General features: G+C 38.7%; 5 non-coding genes across 5 annotated transcripts; 3 read left to right on the forward strand and 2 right to left on the reverse strand.

The window, feature by feature from the left end:
• Window positions 1-12,891: 12,891 nt before the first annotated feature.
• TRNAS-GGA (transfer RNA serine (anticodon GGA)) lies at window positions 12,892-12,963 on the reverse strand. The gene has a single exon. It is a non-coding gene; the product is annotated as a tRNA-Ser (tRNA).
• Window positions 12,964-13,273: 310 nt separating this feature from the next.
• TRNAS-GGA (transfer RNA serine (anticodon GGA)) lies at window positions 13,274-13,345 on the reverse strand. The gene has a single exon. It is a non-coding gene; the product is annotated as a tRNA-Ser (tRNA).
• Window positions 13,346-13,686: 341 nt separating this feature from the next.
• TRNAS-GGA (transfer RNA serine (anticodon GGA)) lies at window positions 13,687-13,758 on the forward strand. The gene has a single exon. It is a non-coding gene; the product is annotated as a tRNA-Ser (tRNA).
• A 310-nt stretch (window positions 13,759-14,068) lies between these two features.
• Window positions 14,069-14,140, forward strand: TRNAS-GGA (transfer RNA serine (anticodon GGA)). The gene has a single exon. It is a non-coding gene; the product is annotated as a tRNA-Ser (tRNA).
• Window positions 14,141-14,450: 310 nt separating this feature from the next.
• On the forward strand, window positions 14,451-14,522 carry TRNAS-GGA (transfer RNA serine (anticodon GGA)). Its single transcript has one exon. It is a non-coding gene; the product is annotated as a tRNA-Ser (tRNA).
• The last annotated feature ends 8,262 nt before the right edge of the window (window positions 14,523-22,784 follow it).

The following is a 22,784-nucleotide window of genomic DNA, read 5'->3' on the forward strand; positions in this document are numbered from 1 at the left end:
GATAGAACTAATGTTTAAACCTTGCCGCGACTTTCGGTGAAGTCCGGAGGGCCCAATTAGTCAAATCCACTCTCCTCATCTCCACGCTTGGGCCCCCTAGAATTTAATAAGATGCGAAAGAGATAGTGGTGTGTGGAAAGCAACGGGATGTTACCGCATTTAGGCCTATCCTTCCCAAGAAAAAACTGCAAACATGAACAAAGGAAGCTTTTAATAGAAGAAGAAGGATCTTCTGCGGACCTCTGGAAAAAGAACTAAGGAAGAGACTAGTGAAGTGCTTTGTGTGGAGTGTGTCATTGTATGGGGAAGGAACCTGGACATTACGACGAAATGAAGAGAAACGAATTGAAGCATTTGAAACGTGGATGTGGAGAAGAACGTTGCGTGTGATGTGGACAGACAGAATAAGAAATAAAATTGTGTTTGAAAAAGTGAGTGAAGAAAGAATGATGCTGAAACTGATTAGAAAGAGAAAAAGGAATTGGTTGGGTCTCTGGTTGAAAAGAATAATAGACGACATTAGGATATATGCATCATATGCTGAGACTAAGAGAAAGGCAGGAAATAGGAAAGATTGGAGATTGCTGGATTTGCAATGAAAGACCTGCCCATGGGCAGAACACTTATGTATGTATGTTCAGAATGCCTGAAATATCGGGTCTAAGAACAGTCGCTATTTGCAAAGACTAGTCGATTCTATGCCCACTCGACTGCAAGATGATCGAGATAAGAGGAAGATAGACTAAATATTGAATTATGGCTTTTTGTTTTGTTTTTTGAACGCTTAATTGTTTGAATGTTCTAATGCCGACGCCAGTAAATTTGTTTTGTTTATGCCATGAAAGATATTTTTATTGAGAATAAAATCTTTTTTCTTTCCATTTGCACCCACAATATCATAATGATAAAGTCATGGCATAATATATTAATGAACCTGATGTTAATTACTAAAATAATCGTAAAAGAGAAAGGAGCCATTATGTATAGTTTATCTCTCTCAAAAACAGAACAAAAAAGAACATAAAAAGCACGAGGTTATAGTCGAACGCAGGATCTCAGGAATAAGAGGCTGGAACGCTACCATTACGCTATCGAATAACACATAGAATTCTTCAATTATGACTGTAGATATCAGGCAACGTGGTCCAACAACATGTAACATCGTCTGTCTCAGAATTGTAGCGAAGATACCCGAAGGGAACTTTGTTTCAGGAGAGCGGCTACTTTTTCTTTTGACAGCTGTACATGTATATTAAATAACTTAGTAATTAGCCCTGTTACATAGCCAGAAATTTAGTAACGCAAGTTATTGTAATAATTGCTGCCTTTATTCGCTGCATGTGCATGTACATCCCTGATGTCTACGTTACGACGCCAATAAGTGGATGCGCTATGCGCTCGTGATCAAGGTCGAGCTCTTCTACCGTGATTGGGAGCTAATATCGTCTCATCCCTGGTCTACACGATCAAAAAATGTCCATGCAACATTGGGTCAAAACGTGATAGATTTCCCAGAAAAAAATATTTATTTTGTTATTTTTTGCGTTATACTGCTTATATCATTAGTAAAAATACGAAAAGAATTACATCAGTAGGTATATCTAGCAAAGAGTTAATATTAGATTATATAAATATTTGGATGTTCTATTACGTTTTCGTAAAATTAAATAAAATGCATGCTTAAATTTGTTAATATTCTGGCGTGAGAGACGTAGCAACGTTCAGCAGGCAGTAATCTACACAGACGTAAGTACGAGTCAACTGAGTTTAATTACCCTCTCCATAGCTATACTGCAGAGCGGATGGCAGTTCAGTACAGGTTATTCGATAAGCAACTTACAATGTCATTCACAGTTTAGGAATATCATATGTTAGGCCTATTAATTTATGGAGAAAGTCGTCGTAATTCAAGTGAGGCAAGAAGCATGTACCGTCAAAGTTTTCCTCAAAGAAGGTTACCTAATGAGCGAACTTTTGTAGCAGTTTCTCAGCGATTATTAGAATCTAGAAGTCTCGTACCCCGTTTCGACAATCACACAACCAGAAATTTAAAAAAAAAAATGATACTGCTTTACGGAAGCGGGAGAGAATAAAATGTTGCATTAGAAAAAAGCTCGTGTGATTTTCTGCAGAAAACCATTATTGTTTATTCTTTAGATGTACAATTAAAAATGGAGCAATATTGTTACATAAAATGTAAATTTACCACAATGTTCTATTAATGAGATTGAAAGTTTGTATTTGCTGCTCGTTTTATGTAAACAACAGTATTGTCATGGTCGCTCCTGCATTAAAACAGAGCATAGGAGCTATTCCATCTCAAATCGACCAAAATATAGAGAAAATTGACCTTGCAATTTTAAATACAATGAAACTTTTTCTGTCTGTAGACAACTCTGATACAATGCTTTGTGAAAAGTTATAGGCATCAGAACTTCAGTGTTTAAATTTAAAATATTTAACTTTATCGTATTTTCATAAAATTAGCAAATTTACACTGTTGTAGCTCCGAAACCCTTTCACCCAATGACCAAAATCATGCTTTATTTTGATACTGAGAAATTAAAGTTTGCATTGACATATAAACAGTTTTTCTTACTTTTTGTGGAAGTGGAGAAATTTAGATTATTCTTCATTAAGACGCCTTTGCCCAGCAAAAAATATTTTAAATAGTATATGGTTAGATTTCTCATTGAAAGTACAAATAAACACATTTTTTTACTGGTGGAGCGTTGATAAGAAAGTATTATATCAAATAAAGAAAACAAATCGTATACGCGTGAACTAGCCAGCTGACTGTGAGGCGGGAGCTAGCTGAGGCAAGCATGGCCAGGAGACATACAGGAGAAGTGTCGTCTAGCAGCGCATGGCTGTGCTAGCTATATCACAGGTTTTCATAAACATAGGAGTAAAATGACAAAAGAAAGAAGACTGCATCCAAACATTTACTCACCAAATGTTATTTCTTGCAGTGGACGTCCACACCCCCTTCTACAGAAGAATATGTTTTTGTCACAAGTTTTGACTTCGAGACAGGAATGCAGGCATGTGTCGGCAAAGTCCCTTGTACTGTGCGTGGGCATTCGAATCTCGACACCAGCTCTTTAGCCTCCCTTGCATAATCCTCTTAGCTGACGTAGCAGAATGTTATTGTGGTCAAATTCGCTGCTGCCCACTGAAATAATTCCAACGGAGTGGTGATTTGGTTGTAAATTGGACGTTGGAGACTGGTTCTGGCTGCCTATCGTTTTATTCCGTCACACGATCCCTTTCCATGAGAAGTAGCAAAGAAGTGCCATTCTGCCTTTATGCCAAACTCTTCTTCATGGTAGCGCAGATTGATGAAGTTCTTTCTGTTTTTATATTGAGAAGGAGCACCATCACTGAAATAGAATATTTTCTCACCTTGTCGTAAGCTTACTTCTGTTTTAAAAAATTAATTGCTTTCGAAAGAGGTGGACTGCAACAGTATCATGTTTCAGGCAATCGGAAATAACTACAAAATAGTCACATTTCTCAGTGTCGATGTTCATATGATAAACAACAAACGGATGTACCGTTGCCTGATTGTTGTTCCAATGGAAACCAGGTACTTCATCTTGAATAATGAAAGCTTAATTTTCAGAGAAGTCTAGTGTCACTAGAAATTCCCAATGCTTTACATTAATTTTTATTTCTTTATAAAACATTCTTTGTTGCCTCGCAATAAATGAATGTTCTTTGAGTGCCTCTAACTTCCTAACTTTCCAATTAATACATTTATAAATTCATCTGTAGGCTTTTCCAGGCTTTCTAATGTTTTGTCTGTAGCTACCCACTGTCTACATAAAATTGAGTCTATCAAAGCTTCAACAAAAACAGACAGTGATTGTTTCTAAATCTAATGTTCCGGGACACTCAGCACACTTATCAAATAACATGACGATTGTGGTGGACTGCAAATGATTCTTAGCAGGATTTTATAGGTAGGCCTATTTCTCCACTTTTGGTTATCTCTCTGAGTGTTGTATCGTCTATCATTCTGCTTCTCAGTCCACTTTTTCCTTCCCCTCAAGCCCAAGGAGGTTTCACGAGATACCGAATGACCTATAAGTACAGCCCTGTTAGTTGTGTTGCCTGAAGTACTGTAATGCTTCGGGAAAGCAGATTTACAGTCTAAACCCCTGATGAGTCGGCAACTTCTCTGCTTTTGGTGTGCAGCGGAACGATCTAGTCTAAAGACGAAAGCTTCGAATCACGGCATATGGAAAAACGTAGGCTAAAAAAACAAAGCTATTTATTTTTGTGATTCCGCCGACTTAGCTCTGTGATAACGCATTTGCCTCCAGACTAGCCGGCGCGGGTTCCATTTCCGGCGGGTCAGAAATTTTCCTCTAAAATTTGTACCTCGGGACTAGGGGAGGTGACGGCGTACAACTTTTTACCATTAGACCAGTCGTCGGCAAAACGTTAACGTAGGTGATGTCATATGAAACGCAGCCCGCCTTGCAAGACAAGCTGTGGTAGAAAGCAGTAGGCTGGGGTTAGGAGAGGACTGAACCTCGGCCGTATAGTCTGGAAATAATTAACCGAACTACGGTGAAATCTGGTTCTCCATCATAAGTTGCAATTTGTAATTGCTCAAATGAATGTGGATCCGTCAACCGGAAGCGCGCATTACATTTTAACGGGTTTCATTTTTTAAAAAATTGCTCACATATATATTTATGTTGAGTCGAACATTGAAATAAGCCGCAAAATGATCTGAGGAGTATATATTTTGAATTGTAGTGACTTTTCGGGAAATTTTTTAATCTGAGAAATTTTCCTCTCATTTAGGCTTCTTTGCAAAGTTTCAAAATTTTATAATAACAAAACACTATATTCGGCAACGCTCTTCCTTAATCAGTATTAATATTATGGAAAAGTACAAGTGACAATGGAGTTTTGTACAATGCATCTTTATGGTGATAATATGAAACCCTTTAAGTAGTTTAGAACATAAACGTATTAAATTTTCTTCCTGTGCATAAGAAAATAATTTCTCTTCCCATTCTTCTACAATTATTAGTTTTGATGCACTCTTTACGTTTAATGGTTTTGAAACAGACATGCTGATCGCCAGTTACAACTGCTTGTCTATCCTGGAACTGTCTGACATAAACTGCACTAGACTGTGCACCAATAAGCCTGGCTTAAATCCACAGCGCATACGACGAGAAGGCTACGGGGCGTTAAGTCTGGAGGCCTTGGTGCTATTCGACAGGAGTAGGCTACGTGCCGGTACCAGTTTTCCCTTCTCCCTTCCTGATCTTCGTCACCATCATCACTCATTCCCTACACTGCACTTCCATGAACACTTACATTACACACTCATTCTAGTACACAACATAACTCTCCACAGTTACACATCATGCACAGCGTGGCCCGCCGAAGTGGTGTACAATTTGAAAATTGATCACAGTCCTGCCATCTATGCGCATTATGTGAAACCTGAATCACGCAAGTGAAGTGGGTAGGCATTGGATACACATATATTTCGTTGTTGTGTACCTTTTTATTTACACAATATGTTTAAAATAACTACCCTGGTGTTTTGCACAAAGCACTAAATGCCTCATAACGTTTTCTTGCACTCTCGACAGCATGTAGGAAGAGATATTTTCACTTGCCTCCCTAATTCTTACAATATTATCCCTGTTCTCGAGTAGAGTTCCGTAAATATTATAACCCATTAAGCCCCACAAAAAGAAATTCATGGACGTGAAATCCGGCGATCTTGGTGTCCACTCATGCAAAGGAATGTTAAGACCAATCCACCGACAATGTTAGTCTATTTAAAAAGTTTGAATTGGTGGTCTTGTTCCGTGTGCTGAATGACCATCGAGTTGGAAGATAATATTAGCTCATATATTAGCCTAAGAGAAACATCATCGAGTAACACACACAAATGCTGGATCAGAAGGGTCGAATATACTGCGCCGTTGCTGTTTTCATCGATGAAATAGACCCAATAATCTGGTCGTTTATGATAGCTATCGTAACAGTGATGATAAAGCGGCCTTGAATGTGCACCTACAATACTTCCTACTGTGTGGATTGGCGTCTGCGCTGTGGTGTTCGTTGCGACGGTTGATAATTCTCTCACTTCCGATTGTGCACTCATCTGTCCATAAAATTTGTCTTAAGGAGTTTTGATCGTCAATATCTATCTAAAAGATAAGAAAACTAAATAATGTAATGCCAAAAAATGCCATATTGTAATTGTGGTAATGATTTGGAATCCAACCTGCTTCACAAACCACTCGCAAAATTCTTCGTGATGGCGGTCATAGTCACTAGGTTCTAGCCTGAGTTGTGTGTCGCTTAAAAGGATCCCGTTTAAGAATTCTATGGACCATCATGTGATTCAGATGCAAGTTCCGGGCCACAGATCTCGTACTGGTGTGATTTTCTGCTGCTAAACCTCTTTACCTCTTTGTCGGACATGTCATGGATGCGTTCATATTGCTGTCTCTGTTGACGTACTCTCTAAATCGGCTCTGGCTTGCTGTCGCCTTTTCGGATATTATTACTTATAAAGGCAGCTGCATGTCTCTAATTTCGTCCACTTGCCACAATGTCCATTAACTCGTCCGTACTACTGTATATCGTTCTCGCTCCATTAAATCACAAAACTCACTTTACAAATAATGCTACGAACAGATCTGATACTAGTGTAACTGCGAGCGAAGTAATAGCATCAACAAATCCCCTGCCCGAAGAAGTATGAATCTGCAAGTTTAGACTCAATGCTTTTCCTATTATTTTAGGCAACCCAAGTTCCTGAGCTGTTACACATCTATGTTTGTAATGCCTACTTGTTCCTGACATGCAGTCATATTTTATGTTTTGAATTAAAATTAACATTTTTTAAGAACTTCTTATGTCTTAATTTTTTGGCCATCAATGTGTAACCCGCAAAGTACTTCAACGACTTATTTTCCTGGCCGCAGTTCCACGTTCTTGATCCTGCCCGCTCTCACTCTGTAATGCCTATTTCCTATCTAATCTGCGTCATGTTTTATAAAATCAATTAAATACGTTTAGTCTGTTTTCAATTGGCGGCCGGGTAGCTCATTTGGTAGAGCAGCTGACTACGGACTAGAAGGTCCGGGGTTCGATCCCGTGTGGTGACGGGACTTTTTCTCTTTGCAAACTTTCAGAACGGCCCCGAGGTTCACTCAGCCTCCTATAAAATTGAGTACCGGGTCTTTCCCGGGTAAAAGGCGCACAGTGTGTAGTTTCAAGCAGCCAGCAGGCCAAAAATCAATTTTCACACCCTATCTTTAATGCTAAACTCTTATATAGACGTGTTTATAACTCCAAAGTATACTATCCAAGTGTAGACAGAAGATGCTTACATCTGGTGGGGACCCTCACAGCAGAGCGAAGGTTGCAAGTCTGCGATAAGATCGTTTACGCTACAAGGCAGGCGCGCAGTTTGTGTTTGGATGCTGCAAAGTGGTGAAGTTGGTACAGAGTGCGGATATATTATAAGATGTATGTACTTTCATATAACCTGATTTTCGTGACAAAAATTATTATCTTATTTCTAGAATAAGTGTCTGGATAAACATGTGCAAAGAGTTTGAGTTTTACCTTATCATATGACTTCGAGTTGACTTTTAAAAGGTGTAGCCCTCTATCACCTCGATAAAATTTTGTAGAAAAATAACTTAATTTTTTATGGAAAAACATGTCTTGACTACACTTTTGAATTATAAAAAAGATTATTGAGTGTCATGTTTATTCATTTTATACCAAAATTATTTAATTTTAGCACAACTGCGCTATCAAACTGAAAACAATCATGATTTGTAGAACATGGAACAAGGGTGGCCATATCATGTGCACATGTTCCTGATATGGCCACTAGGCAGACTTTTGGAATTTGGGACTTTTTGGACAATTAAAGCTATTTTTATGGGGAAAGGAAATTGTTTTAAGAAAGTCCATTAGACTGAGAACGAGTAAGAAAAAAGTGGTTTACATTTTTCAAAATGGCGGCTAGAAAAATTCTCAAACCTTAGCATGGCTATATCAGGGACACCTACCTTATAAATTATGTTGGGTCTTATTTTAGGGTTTTCCAGCTGCTGTTGAAGCTTTAGAATTATCTGATGCACAACTCTGTACTCGACACTAATAAGAAATATTGTTCACAATCTGAATCGTGCTGAAGATTGAATTGTGAAACGCAAAACCGAAAACGACCTCATCATCTCGTAAATTAACGAACCGTACACTTACAATGATTATTAATTCATCACTAGTTTAGAAATATGACTTCAAATTATATAACTAATCAACACAAAATAAAAAGTATGTAATGATCTGAGTTATTTCTCTTGAATCAACTGTACTGCTGCTAGCATCGCTGTCTAACATAGCCTATATAGCAGAGTGAGCGGATAGGAATACTTTTTCCTATCCCTATTTATAGCTGTATATAACTAACACATTGATAGTAATCCCTGGTGCGACAGCCCATGAGGCTACTTGTCTACCAAAAGCGTATTTGCTAGGCGTACCAAAAGACCACCAAACCAAACATAAACCTGTCACTGATCTCTTCTTTTCTTCTTTAGATATTGTCAGCACTGCTACACTCATTTCAAAAGCCCTCTGTTTGATATCTCTCTTAATTGAAACTGATAACATGTAAAGAATTGACATTTATGTCTCTGCAAGGCATAATGAGATGTAATTTTTATACTTTTAGAGCGAGATTTCAAAGTTTGAACGACTGTTTAACATCGTAATATTGTTTCATAACAACGGATTAGAGAGAAAATAGAAACAGTCATGTATTTTTTTGCCGAAATAAAGTACCATCTGGATGCACCACATTTCTAGGGTTGCCACTAGCCTGTGTTTGACCAGCCCGGTGAAGCTCAACATAAGGCGGTTGACTGTTATCAACCCCTCGAAGGCTTTGTTTGTGGCCGGCCGGTAATTTTATCAAATGAGTTTGAGAATATGTGATAAGAGTTTTTATTAAATAGGCTGTTAATGATTTCTCTATTTCGTGCAACCTTTAAGTCAGAGCAGCAAAAGATAAAGGAATCTGGAAGTATTTTTCACTTTTACTTCATGGTTCCACACCAAAAGTAGAAGAAATGTCAAGTGTTAGATGACAATCAGGTCTCTAAGTGGATGAAGATATATTCTGCTGTGACCTGTGCTCATTAAATGAAGTGGTTTCTTCCTTCGTGAATGATGAACATTTGACAAGTTTTGCGATACGGTGTATTTTCAGGGTAAAGATGCCTTTGATAAATCTCCACAATAAGAATCGTAGTTCAACACGTGTTCGTGTATTTAGTATCATGAATAACATATTAATGTACGAAAAGTCTAACAACCAGTTCAATTTAAAAATGAAGCAAACAGGACAACCCGGGCAACGCCGGGTGCCTTCAGCTAGTTTAATAATAATTACAAGATAAGTTTTTAAATTGTCGCACATAAAACATTATCACCTATAAGCATATACTCTATAGTCTCAATCCGTAAACCAACTGCACAGCGGCGTGCGGACAGAATGTGAGCGGTGAACTGCCGGTGCTGGATCCAGCATAAACAGCTCTCCTGCATAGTCAAGAAACGAAAAGTGCTAGATATGTGCATTCCTGTGAACTCGAGCGGTCAATCAATGCGGAACCCGCCTCAATTGTACGAGATGTTATAGCTTCGTGTGTTTTTATATAAAGTCGTTCTTAATCTTTACAAAATTACTAAATCAGGTCCACACCTGTGGAGTAACGGTCAGCGCGTCTGGCAGCGAAACCAGGTGGCCCGGGTGCGAATCCCGGTCGGGGCAAGTTACATGGTTGAGATATTTTCCGGGATTTTCCCTCAACTTAATACGAGCAAATGCTCGGTAACTTTCGGTGCTGGACCCCGGACTCATTTTCACCGGCATTATCACCTTCATTTCATTCAGTCGCTAAATAACCTAGATGTTGATACAGCGTCGTAAAATAACCCAATAAAATAAAAAAAAACCTAATCAGGATCATTTGAAATAGATGTGTACTAATTATTACATTTATTTTTACATTTGGAATGAAGTACTATACATAAAAATGATATTAAACATTGGATAAAGCCAACTGAAATGTTAGCATGTAATGTTCCCTTGTGATTTTTTACGCAGACGTCCAATTCGTAAGAGCAAATGTTTTCAGAAAAAAGCTAAGACAGCCCAGCCACTATCCTTCACAGAGGGGTGGGGGAATCGGGAAGGGACGCAACCAAACGGACACAGACCTGCCAAAATATGATTCCATAATGAAGGGTTATTATTTGATGTAATCCAAACAAAAAAGTTTAATAGAATTTTGCTCGTCTTTGCTTAATTTTCGAGATAAAAACTGTTTTATAGGAAACATTTCATAGCGTGTTTTGAAAAAGAAATTGATTTAATTCCGAATACGCTGAGTCAATTTAAGAGAGCAGTTACTATGATAGCAAATGATTGAAAGAAAGAAATTTATTTTTCTTTAGATATGCAGAAACGATGGCGGGCTTATGCTAGGGCGGCAATGAACCTGCGGGTTCCTTAAAAGCCATTTGTAAGTAACTAAGATATACAGAAATTTGATCCGAACAAATGTACGAGTAACATTGTAAAATTCCTTTGCAGAACATCAGTAAATTGCAGGATTCACTGTTCTTGAAGCATTAGGCCTATCTTGATCCACTTTTTTACTTACAAAATGAACAACGAATGTCTTCAATAACGATAGAACAGTCACAGTACTACCAACAGAGCATTACAATACAAATCGTTAGATATATTTCGATTGTAATTATCAATCGAGTGTCATAGGTAAATCATGGTTTCTTTTTTTCCAAACGGGCCACAGTCTAGGACTGACGTCCATTTGTAACAGAACAACATTTCTATACCCACATTTCACATATACAGTAACTATCAACTGGACTGAAGTTATTTTGTTGTAAAATGATGCACCGACTCCTAAACTGCCGATTCCAACAGAAAACTTGTTTTTCGAAAAGATGGAAAAATGTTATGTTTTATTTAACGACGCTCGCAACTGCAGAGGTTATATCAGCGTCGCCGGATGTGCCGGAATTTTGTCCCGCAGGAGTTCTTTTACATGCCAGTAAATCTACTGACATGAGCCTGTCGCATTTAAGCACACTTAAATGTCATCGACCTGGCCCGGGATCGAACCCGCAACCGTGGGCCTAGAAGGCCAGCGCTATACCAACTTGCCAACCAGGTCGACTCGAAAAGATGGACTGAAGCCCTTTTGGAAAGAGGATTGAATCACAAACAGGGCCTTGCACTTACCGGATTAACTTTCACGCATGCCGAACAGCGGCCAGCAGCCTTTCGGGGCTCCTCTTCCGCTGGGGTTGAGGTGCAGGTGGAGGTTCTTCTCCGAGGATTTCCTCTAGAGGATCGGCAAATGTTACGTGCTTTTTGTCATCTTCCTCAACCGTTGGTCCCTCATCCGTGGCGTCTTCCATGCCTGCATTCTCCGGTTCTATTGCCTTGTCTCCCAAGTCAGCACTTCCCGGTTCTATTGTCTTGTCTTCTGCGCCGTCACTCTTGGGTGCACTTGGTTTGTCTCTCGTGCTAGCACTCCCAGGTTTCTTTTTCTTGGCTTTCGTGGCACTAGATTTTTGACCACTAGTACCTGGGGTGCCTTTTCCATCCTGACCCTGTTTTAGAATATAGAGTGTTGTCATATCCCGGAAGAGCGGTTTTTCTTTGCAGTTGTTGTAGAGCATGCAAGTCCCAACTGCAGCCCCTCCGCTGGCCGCCAGTTTACTGACGGTCATGCATTGGTAAAGATTTCGCTAATGTACTTAAAATAAACTTGGCGCCCCACATCTTTCTGTGTTATGATTTGAGGAACGTCTCCAGGCAACGCACCGCATAGGCTCTGTTGTGAATGCATTATTGATTAAGCACATCGCAGCCAAAACAATAGGTTTGTTTCCAGCAAGCAATTCAGAACGCCTTCCGAACTTCTTTTGCGCCAGTTGTGTACGGTGTCAGAACTAATTCAGAATTTTACGTTGTTGGAACGTTTCTTGAACTGTTCTTTCACGGCCTTCGGAGTTTCTTCTCATTTTAAAATTATATTCATCTTCCGAAAATCATTTGTCATAAACTATATCACTATCACCTTCCAAATCACTCATGATCGACCAATTTCACTCGTTCTAAAGCACGTTGGAACAGGGATCTGGGAGTTCAGATCGGTTCTAGTCTTGTAGGGCTACTGCGCATGAGCAGGCAGTGCTGGAACAAACCTCTTGAGATGAGTCCGTTGTCACTCACTAGTTGAATGTTTTGTCTGTCAATTACCTTAAACAGAAGGATTCTTCTCTGCAGTGGCGGATTGATCACAGCATAAATGTAGTCAATAGATAGAGCCGCAAGTTTCGGGGGAAGCAAGTGGCCGTAGCATAAGGCGAGTTCCGAAATAGCACAAAAAGTTCGAAGTTGAAGTAGTTTTCAACGTTGTAACACAAACCATGCTCTTTTTAACTCTCGAATTTCCGCGACACAAACATTACGTTACAAGTTTTAAGCTCGGCAATTTACTGCTGAACTATGGGGGGTGGAAATTTGCACGTTATATGGCAAATTCATCTTTTATAAGGCGTTCGCCTGCCTTGCATTGACAATATATAGCATTTTGTGAACATGGTGGTGCAAAATAAAACGCATGACCTCGATTAATTAGTGTTCAAACGAATTACCAAAGCCTCTCTCGTCCGTACTCGCCATTTCAATATATTTTATTGCAAATTTATCCAATCGAGAAAAGTAAATAATACAACACCAGAAGCTTATGAGAGAGAGATGGAACGGAGAAAAATTCTCTCCGGCGCCGGGATTTGAACCCGGGTTTTCAGCTCTCCGTGCTGATGCTTTAACCACTAAGCCACGCCGGATACAATCCCGACACCGTTGAGAATCGTCTCAGATTAAGCTCCATCTCTTGGGTTCCCTCTAGTGGCCGCCCTCTGCACTACGTCATAGATGTCTATGCACGCAGGACCGAAGTCCATACATGTGTAGAGGTGCACTCAGATAAGTGACTGGTTGGCCGGGGTCCGACGGTATGGGCGCCGTCTTTAAATCACAAAGTGATTTATTACGCATATCATATTTATTTTGATGTACCGAAGTACATATGATATTTCCATGCAGATATTCTGCTTTCTCAGATGATGAGAGAGAGATGGAACGGAGAAAAATTCTCTCCGGCGCCGGGATTTGAACCCGGGTTTTCAGCTCTCCGTGCTGATGCTTTAACCACTAAGCCACGCCGGATACAATCCCGACACCGTTGAGAATCGTCTCAGATTAAGCTCCGTTCCATCTCTCTCTCTCATCATCTGAGAAAGCAGAATATCTGCATGGAAATATCATATGTACTTCGGTACACCAAAATAAATATGATATGCGTAATAAATCACTTTGTGATTTAAAGACGGCGCCCATACCGTCGGACCCCGGCCAACCAGTCACTCATCTGAGTGCACCTCTACACATGTATGGACTTCGGTCCTGCGTGCATAGACATCTATGACGTAGTGCAGAGGGCGGCCACTAGAGGGAACCCAAGAGATGGAGCTTAATCTGAGACGATTCTCAACGGTGTCGGGATTGTATCCGGCGTGGCTTAGTGGTTAAAGCATCAGCACGGAGAGCTGAAAACCCGGGTTCAAATCCCGGCGCCGGAGAGAATTTTTCTCCGTTCCATCTCTCTCTCATCATCTGAGAAAGCAGAATATCTGCATGGAAATATCATATGTACTTCGGTACATCAAAATAAATATGATATGCGTAATAAATCACTTTGTGATTTAAAGACGGCGCCCATACCGTCGGACCCCGGCCAACCAGTCACTCATCTGAGTGCACCTCTACACATGTATGGACTTCGGTCCTGCGTGCATAGACATCTATGACGTAGTGCAGAGGGCGGCCACTAGAGGGAACCCAAGAGATGGAGCTTAATCTGAGACGATTCTCAACGGTGTCGGGATTGTATCCGGCGTGGCTTAGTGGTTAAAGCATCAGCACGGAGAGCTGAAAACCCGGGTTCAAATCCCGGCGCCGGAGAGAATTTTTCTCCGTTCCATCTCTCTCTCATCATCTGAGAAAGCAGAATATCTGCATGGAAATATCATATGTACTTCGGTACATCAAAATAAATATGATATGCGTAATAAATCACTTTGTGATTTAAAGACGGCGCCCATACCGTCGGACCCCGGCCAACCAGTCACTCATCTGAGTGCACCTCTACACATGTATGGACTTCGGTCCTGCGTGCATAGACATCTATGACGTAGTGCAGAGGGCGGCCACTAGAGGGAACCCAAGAGATGGAGCTTAATCTGAGACGATTCTCAACGGTGTCGGGATTGTATCCGGCGTGGCTTAGTGGTTAAAGCATCAGCACGGAGAGCTGAAAACCCGGGTTCAAATCCCGGCGCCGGAGAGAATTTTTCTCCGTTCCATCTCTCTCTCATCATCTGAGAAAGCAGAATATCTGCATGGAAATATCATATGTACTTCGGTACATCAAAATAAATATGATATGCGTAATAAATCACTTTGTGATTTAAAGACGGCGCCCATACCGTCGGACCCCGGCCAACCAGTCACTCATCTGAGTGCACCTCTACACATGTATGGACTTCGGTCCTGCGTGCATAGACATCTATGACGTAGTGCAGAGGGCGGCCACTAGAGGGAACCCAAGAGATGGAGCTTAATCTGAGACGATCCTCAACGGTGTCGGGATTGTATCCGGCGTGGCTTAGTGGTTAAATCATCAGCACGGAGAGCTGAAAACCCGGGTTCAAATCCCGGCGCCGGAGAGAATTTTTCTCCGTTCCATCTCTCTCTCATCATCTGAGAAAGCAGAATATCTGCATGGAAATATCATATGTACTTCGGTACATCAAAATAAAAAATAAACCAGAAGCTTAGCTTAAATTTTCTTTTCTTCAGTTCATTACTTTAAAATAATTTATTGTTGCTCATTAATTTTTTATTTTTATTTGGTAATTTAACGCCGCTGTATCAACTTTAAGGTTATTTAGCATCGATGGAATTGATGACAGCGAGATGATATTTGGCGAGATGAGGGCGAGGATTCACCATAGATTACCTGACATTCGCCTTACGGTTGGAGAAAACCTCGGAAAACCCAACCAGGTAAACAGCCCAAGCGGGGATCGAACCCGCGCCCGAGCACAACTCCAGATCGACAGTGTCTTAGCCGACTGAGCTACGTCGGTGGCTCACTCATTATTAATTTACTAGTATTTAGTATTTTTTAATTTATAAGAACGCATACTGAATAGAGCATAAAACATAACATGCATGATGCGCGACTTCTTTAGTGCGACGGGTTATGCTCACCCTCACTGCTTCTGTCCACGTCGATTTATCTTGCAAGTACTGATTTGTTCATTACGTTTAATTATTTCTGTGGGGAATTTGGCTCTTAAGAGATGGGATGGATGGAAATTTGGTATTTTTTTTGTCCAAAATCACATTTTTTTTGGTAGAAAATGAAGCTGTGGTGCCTACTTTACACTTTGACGAGATTTTAGAGCCTTACGACGGCTTTCTCATGAATTACGCCCTCTGTAAGTATAAAACATATAGAAATTTAAGTAATTTTTTCGCACTTTTTCAGCCCACGTCTCTGCATTCACATTGCTAAGGAATCCACAAATGTTATGCTACAAGTTAGAAAATTTTACTGCATGTTCTTTAACATATTCTTATCAAAGATATGTTAGCATTAAAAAAAAAGAAAATAATTTTAATAAAAAAAAATAAAACGCGTGCTTACAGTCTAATCTGTTAATATTAACCGGAGTGCTGTAGTTAATAAATATAGATTGTGCAAGGCACTGGTGTGGTTATAGACAGTCGTGTGGTTTACACACTAAGTGAAGCGCATTCTACGTGTCAAAAATGAGTGCTGACCTGGGGATGGATAAACATTCCAGACCGTGCCTTCTACGCCGTAGATTCTACTTGTTACTGACCATAAACCCTTGACCTGGAGACGTGCAAATTGATTCCAGTTAGAAAATTCTGAGATGGCGTCTTCTATTAGAAGCATATCAGTACGATGTACCGGACATCGTTTTGTTTTTACTAACATTTTTAATATTAACCTGGCTGCTGTATGCCTTTGGATTAACGGTTGAGAACCAGACAGACCGGAGTTTGATGATAACTTACTAGTACAAAATACAAACAAATACAAATACTAGGTATAGGAGGGAAGAAAAGTAGTGCATCCATTTATGTAAACTGGAAACTATTACGATTTTGAGTTTGATAGTTTTAGTTGGGATTTTATTTAATCAAAAAACAGTACAGTATTAACAATAAATGTTTTTACTCACTAACTGAACTATCCAGGCGGACGTATTCATTATGCAATATATAGCAGCCTATACTGTCTACAGCACATTGGCATACAATGTGGCATTGTTAGCAGAAGAGGAGATGATAATAAGTAAGGGATATGCTACTAGAGCTAAATGACAGCTGTGAGCAGTATGGGATGAAGATAAATGCCAACAAGACGAAGACCATGGTCATAGGAAGAAAAGTAAAGAATGTAAAGTTGCGAATTCCAAATGAGGCAGTAGAGCAAGTGGACAACTTCAAATACTTGGGGTGTACTATAAGCAGTAACATGAGCTGCTGCCAGGAAGTCAAAAGGAGGATAGCAATGGCAAAGGAAGCTTTTAATAGAAAAAGGAGCATCTTCTGCAAACCTCTGGAAAAAGAACTAAGGAAGAGACTAGTGAAGTGCTTTGTAACATTATATGGTGTAGAAACATGGACATTACGACGAAGTAAAGAGAAGCGAATAGAAGTATATGAAATGCAGATATGGTGAACGATGGAGCGTGTGAAATGAACAGACAGAATAAGATACGAAGCTGTGTTGGAAAGAGTGGATGAAGAAAGAATGATGCTGAAACTAACCAGAAAGAGGGAAGGTCACTGGTTGAGAAGAAACTGCCTACTGAAGCATGTACTGGAAGGAATTGTGAACGGGAGAATTCGTGGCAGTAGAAGATTTCAGATGGAAGAAGACATTAAGATACAAGATCATTTGAGGAGACAAAGAGGAAGGCAGAAAATAGGAAAGACGGGAGAATGTTGGGTTTGCAGTGAAAGACTTGTCTTTGGGCAGAACACTATGAATGAATGGAGAATGCATTTAAATTGAAAAATAATCAAAATCTGGATATTTTAAAGAAATTATTGAAAATGATGTACGTTCATTTCGGCACAGGCCTCACTTATTTTGTGTATATTATTGAAAACCTTTTTAATCATATTTTCTGAAATTTAATGTATAGTTTCTAGAATGCAATTCTTCGATTCTTCTATTGTTGTAGCATATTTAGCTAACAAAACTGTTTCAAAGTAATCCCAAAAGAAATAATGCAAAGCACTCACATCAGTCGACATGGTGGCCCATAATCCTGCGCCTGTTGAAGTAATGCTGTACAACAGAATACCTCAGGTGCTGTAAATTCAATCTTCACTTCTGTCCGATCCGCACAGATTAATTTACCCAGGCATGCTATCTACTGTCCGTCCAAGTGGTTAAGTCGCAGAGTCGTAGAAAGGGGGGGGGAGGAATCACGTGAAAGTTATTTACTTACCCAGAACATTTTATTTAAATTATTTTAAACTTACTTACTTACTGACTTTTAAGGAACCCGGAGGTTCATTGCCGCCCTCACATAAGCCCGCCATTGGTCCCTATCGTGAGCAAGATTAATCCATTCTCTATCATCATATCCCACCTCCCTCAAATACATTTTAATATTATCTTCCCATCTACGTCTCGGCCTCCCTAAAGGTCTTTTTCCCTCCGGCCTCCCAACTAACATTCTATATGCATTTCTGGATTCACCCATACGTGCTACATGCCCTTCCCATCTCAAACGTCTGGATTTAATGTCCCTAATTATGTCAGGTGAAGAATACAATGCGTGCAGTTCTATGTTGTGTAACTTTCTCCATTCTCCTGTAACGTCATCCCTCTTAGTCCCAAATATTTTCCTAAGCACCTTATTCTCAAACACCCTTAACCTATGTTCCTCTCTCAAAGTGAGAGTCCAAGTTTCACAACCATACAGAACAACCGGTAATATAACTGTTTTATAAACTCTAACTTTCAGATTTTTTGACAGCAGACTGGATGACAAAAGCTTCTCAACCGAATAATAACAGGCATTTCCCATATTTATTCTGTGTTTAATTTCCTCCCGAGTATCATTTATATTTGTTACTGTTGCTCCAAGATATTTGAACTTCTCCACCTCTTCAAAAGATAAATTTCCAATTTTCATATTTACATTTCGTACAATATTCCCGTCACGAGTCATAACCATATACTTTGTCTTTTCGGGATTTACTTCCAAACCTATCTCTTTACTTGCTTCCAGTAAAATTCCCCTAATCGTTTGTGGATCTTCTCCTAACATATTCACGTCATCCGCATAGATAAGCAGCTGGGAAGTGACGTAACCCACCTGTGAGAAAATATGATTCAATAATGAATGCACTTTATTCACTGGAAAATTCGACCATATTTCTGGAACGTACTATACTCACTCACAGTTTGGCGTATATTATACTTTAAATTAGTACGTCAATATCCATTTTGTTAAAAAATATTTACAGTACAGATTTAGGCTTATATCATACTTAAAAGTATGTTAATATCTCTTTTGTTACAAAATAATATATGATAAAACTTAGTATAATGATTTTATAGTTAGCTACGAGTACATATAAAAGTCAAGGGTTTTTATTTCATTCATTCATTTATTTTATTCCATAGATCTTACATGAGCAATGAAGCTTTAAGATGTGGAACAAGTCAAAATTTTACAATATTACAATTACAATTTTTACAAAATTTTATAATTTACAATTTAGTAATTTTCTACAATTTTTTACAATATTTTGGCGAGATGTAGTGAGATGAGGTGAGGTCCGAGGATTCGCCAAAATATTACCCGGCATTTGCCTTTTGGTTGGGGAAAACCTCGTAAAAACCCAACCAGGTAATCAAATCAAAGAGGTTGATGCCAAGGACTGGCCATAGAGGACAGAATATATTTATTTAGATTTAACAAAGAGAGTTATGATATGATCGTTGGCAAAGAGAATATTCTGTCAATGCTGCTGACGCCTACAGGCAAATTACTTGAAAAAGGCGTCAAATCAGATGATTTCAAAACATCAGGCATACAAGTTACGAAAAGGAGGACATTTGTTGATTTTTTAAAAGTTCGCCTGGACCCCGGGCAAAGGCCTAAAGAGGACAAAAGAGGACGTCTGGCACCCCGTGAACACTGGCACAGCACAGCGGTGCTATGTTAACTGCCAGATACAAACGAAGCATAGCACTGGGTCAGTCGCTATCAGCTGTTACTATATGTGTGATAAGCAAACAGTTAGTATAGTTCACTTTATTGCATAGCACTGGGTCAGTCGCTATCAGCTGTTACTATATGTGTGATAAGCAAACAGTTAGTTGTCACACAATTAGAATGGAGAAGTTCATTTGTCTCTTCTCCGACAAAGATATAGTTATATACTATACTTATGTTTTCACGGTTCTGGATTAAGAAGAAAACTTATAGACTTGTTCAGGATTGCCGTAAGCTTTTAATAATGCAACAGCAGTGATGTAATAGTTTATAAACTAGAACAGAAAATAACACAGAAAATTGACTGACCTCTCATAAGTGTGTTCAGGTTCTGTACATAATATTATGGTGCATAAAATTTGAGTTTTGACGATGTTGGTACGGTATGTGAGATATGTTAAACAGGAATATAAGATATTTTCAGCATCAATTTCATTGTAATCAAAATAAAGCTTCGAACTACTGTATTATTATATAGGCCTGTGAATAAATGTTTGCATGCAACAGTGCCATATATCTCTCTTATCAGAGTAATTTGTTCCAACCCTCGCAGTAGGAGTAACACTACCATTGCCAGTTTTATATATTTCAACCTGAAATGCCATAAGTAAGATTAAGTTGCGCGCATGCTCAATGATTTATTATTTTATTTGTTTCATCGCAACTTACCTTTCCTGCACTTCTCTCTTTTCTTGCCTCCTCTTCAAGCAGTTATATAAATTTCTTAATTGTTCTGTTGAGCATTGAAATTTTCCCCCAGCAGTCATGTTTTTAAAGTGTTCGTCACTGCATCGGTTGTTTTATTTTCAACAATGTCTTTGTATTCTGCAACGATGTCTAATAACATTTCGATGGCTTGGTTCCAAATGTGGCCATCTGCAAAATTTTCGATTTTGAGTTTTCTGCATATTCTGACTCAGAACCTGATTAGGCCTATCTAAAAGTGTCTATTCGTTAAGTTAAAAAATAGCGCCTCAAATCATGTGTAGCAATGTAGCTATGTGAAACCTAAGGTTGAATGACAGTTCCAAATGTGTCTCAAAACAGACAGCCATAATTGGAATAGAGTTTTCTTTATTTTTATGTTTTCCATATATAGCTACTTGTGGAATGACTTGTTTATTGCACAAAGGTTGTAAATTCTGCAGATAGATACATAGAATAATAATAAATGCAACAGGTAATTTTGTTACGAATCTTATTCGTGAAGGAAAACTAGATTTACAGTCGTTAATTCGTTATGTTAAAATTTAATATCTGAATTTCAGTAACTTACTAAGTGTCTTAACAATGACAATAAAGCTTTTTAACCTATAGCTGTTTGTCGTAATGGATGGCTAAAATTAGAAATCATAATACTCCAACAATAATAATTTTCTCACTCCTTTATGTAAGCATAGCTCGGTTACACAACAGCATGCTAGTTGCTAGTGCGAGTTTTCTGCATAATTAGTGATACAATTATTGTATTGAAGATGGCTTCCAGAAGTAAAATAATGCTAGAACTATTACATTTAAAAAAATATGATCCCCATATTATTGCAACTTATTCATCTAAGGAAATGAATACACAGCCTCTTTCAAGCGAAGATAATAGCCGTTTTGTAATAAGTCTAGAGACAAGTACAGCCACTGCTACGAAAACATCGCAGGATGTGGATTTACAATGCAGCGTGATATGGAAATACAACTCTCAGCTGCTAACTTATTGTTATTTTTATTTGAAATTAATTATTGCACACGTCTTCATTATTTGCTGTTATGAATTTTCTTTTATTATATTTTATAATTAGAAGTAAATGTATTAAAATTGACTCTCTTATAATTTTATAGACTTCGAAGAGTCAACATATTCCAGGTAAATCAATGGCTGAGCCTTATGATTGTAGGCTAAAATGCAAAATACGTATCATCCAAGTGCAAAGAAGCGAAATTTTCACTAATTATTGGAAATTTGGCAATTTTAATAGGCAACGTGATTTTTAACAGTCTCGTAGTGGTGATTGAATGTAAGAGAAAAACATGTGTAGAAAATTCTAAACGGTCTAAAACATTGAAATTCTTTTTTAATGTTGATAACTCGGGAAAAGAAATGTGCAAGAAGACGTTTCTCAATACTCTGGCTATTAAGAAGGGCGTACTACATTTTGCTATTCAAAGCAGGACAACACAAATGGACAAAAGGAGTGGGTATGGATCTACAAAAATATCTCAGGAGTTGGTATCTTTAGTAAAAGATCACACTAACAAATTTCCTACAATGTCATCCCGCTATTGCAGGAACGATTAAAAAAGGAATACTTGAGCCCAAAATTGAATATTGCAAAGATGTACGGACTATACAAAACTGAATGTAAGGATACTGTCAAGAACAGTTTTACCATCATGTTTTCAAAACTTATTTTAACCTGTCCTTCCATAGACTACATAAAGATCAATGTTCTAAATGTGCAACCTATGAATCATCTAATGTGGAACAAAAGCTAATACTAATGCAAGATGAACACAACAGACACACAGCACTAAAGGACAGAGCAAGAGAAGAAAAAGAGCTTGACAAAAATGAAGCAAGCTAAATCCTGATACAATACATTCTTGTAATTTTGACTTACAACAAGTTCTGTATGTCCCCACAAATCCAACGAACCCATCCTCTTCTACAAAACAAAGTTAACTACATATAATTTTACTACATTTAATGTTGGAGATGGGAGTGGAAAATGTTACATGTGGAATGAAATAGAAGGTGGACGAGGGCCTTGTGAAATTGTTTCATGTATCTTTCACCACCTTGAAAAGTATTTCAGAAGCAGTGAAGAGTGTAAGGCTCTTAAGTGACACATCTGAAGGACAAAATAAGAACCAGTATGTAGCTGCAGTATTCATTTATGCTGTAATGGTGTTACCAAAAAAAAACTGTTGCGAGTGCGATTTGATGCCTGCCAGAATGAAACTGCGTCAAAAAATGTACCAGTTTACTGAATGGATGACGATTGCTAGAACAGCCAATCGTACAGAACCGAAGTATTAAGTTTACCAAAATAAAGATATCAAGTTTGTTTACTGGAAAGCATTAGCAACGTTAGTGATAATGAATAGAAATACATCTGATGAGGGCAACAAAATAAATACAGATTACAATGAATACAATGGAGAAATGTCTGAAACCATTGCACATTGAGAAGAGGACAAATTCTATATTGAAGTTGAACCATTTACGAGAAATTTGCAATTCAGATGACGTTGCTAATGACTGTCAAGATTTC

This window comes from Periplaneta americana, chromosome 3 (assembly GCF_040183065.1).
Source record: "Periplaneta americana isolate PAMFEO1 chromosome 3, P.americana_PAMFEO1_priV1, whole genome shotgun sequence".
Lineage (NCBI taxonomy): Eukaryota > Metazoa > Arthropoda > Insecta > Blattodea > Blattidae > Periplaneta > Periplaneta americana.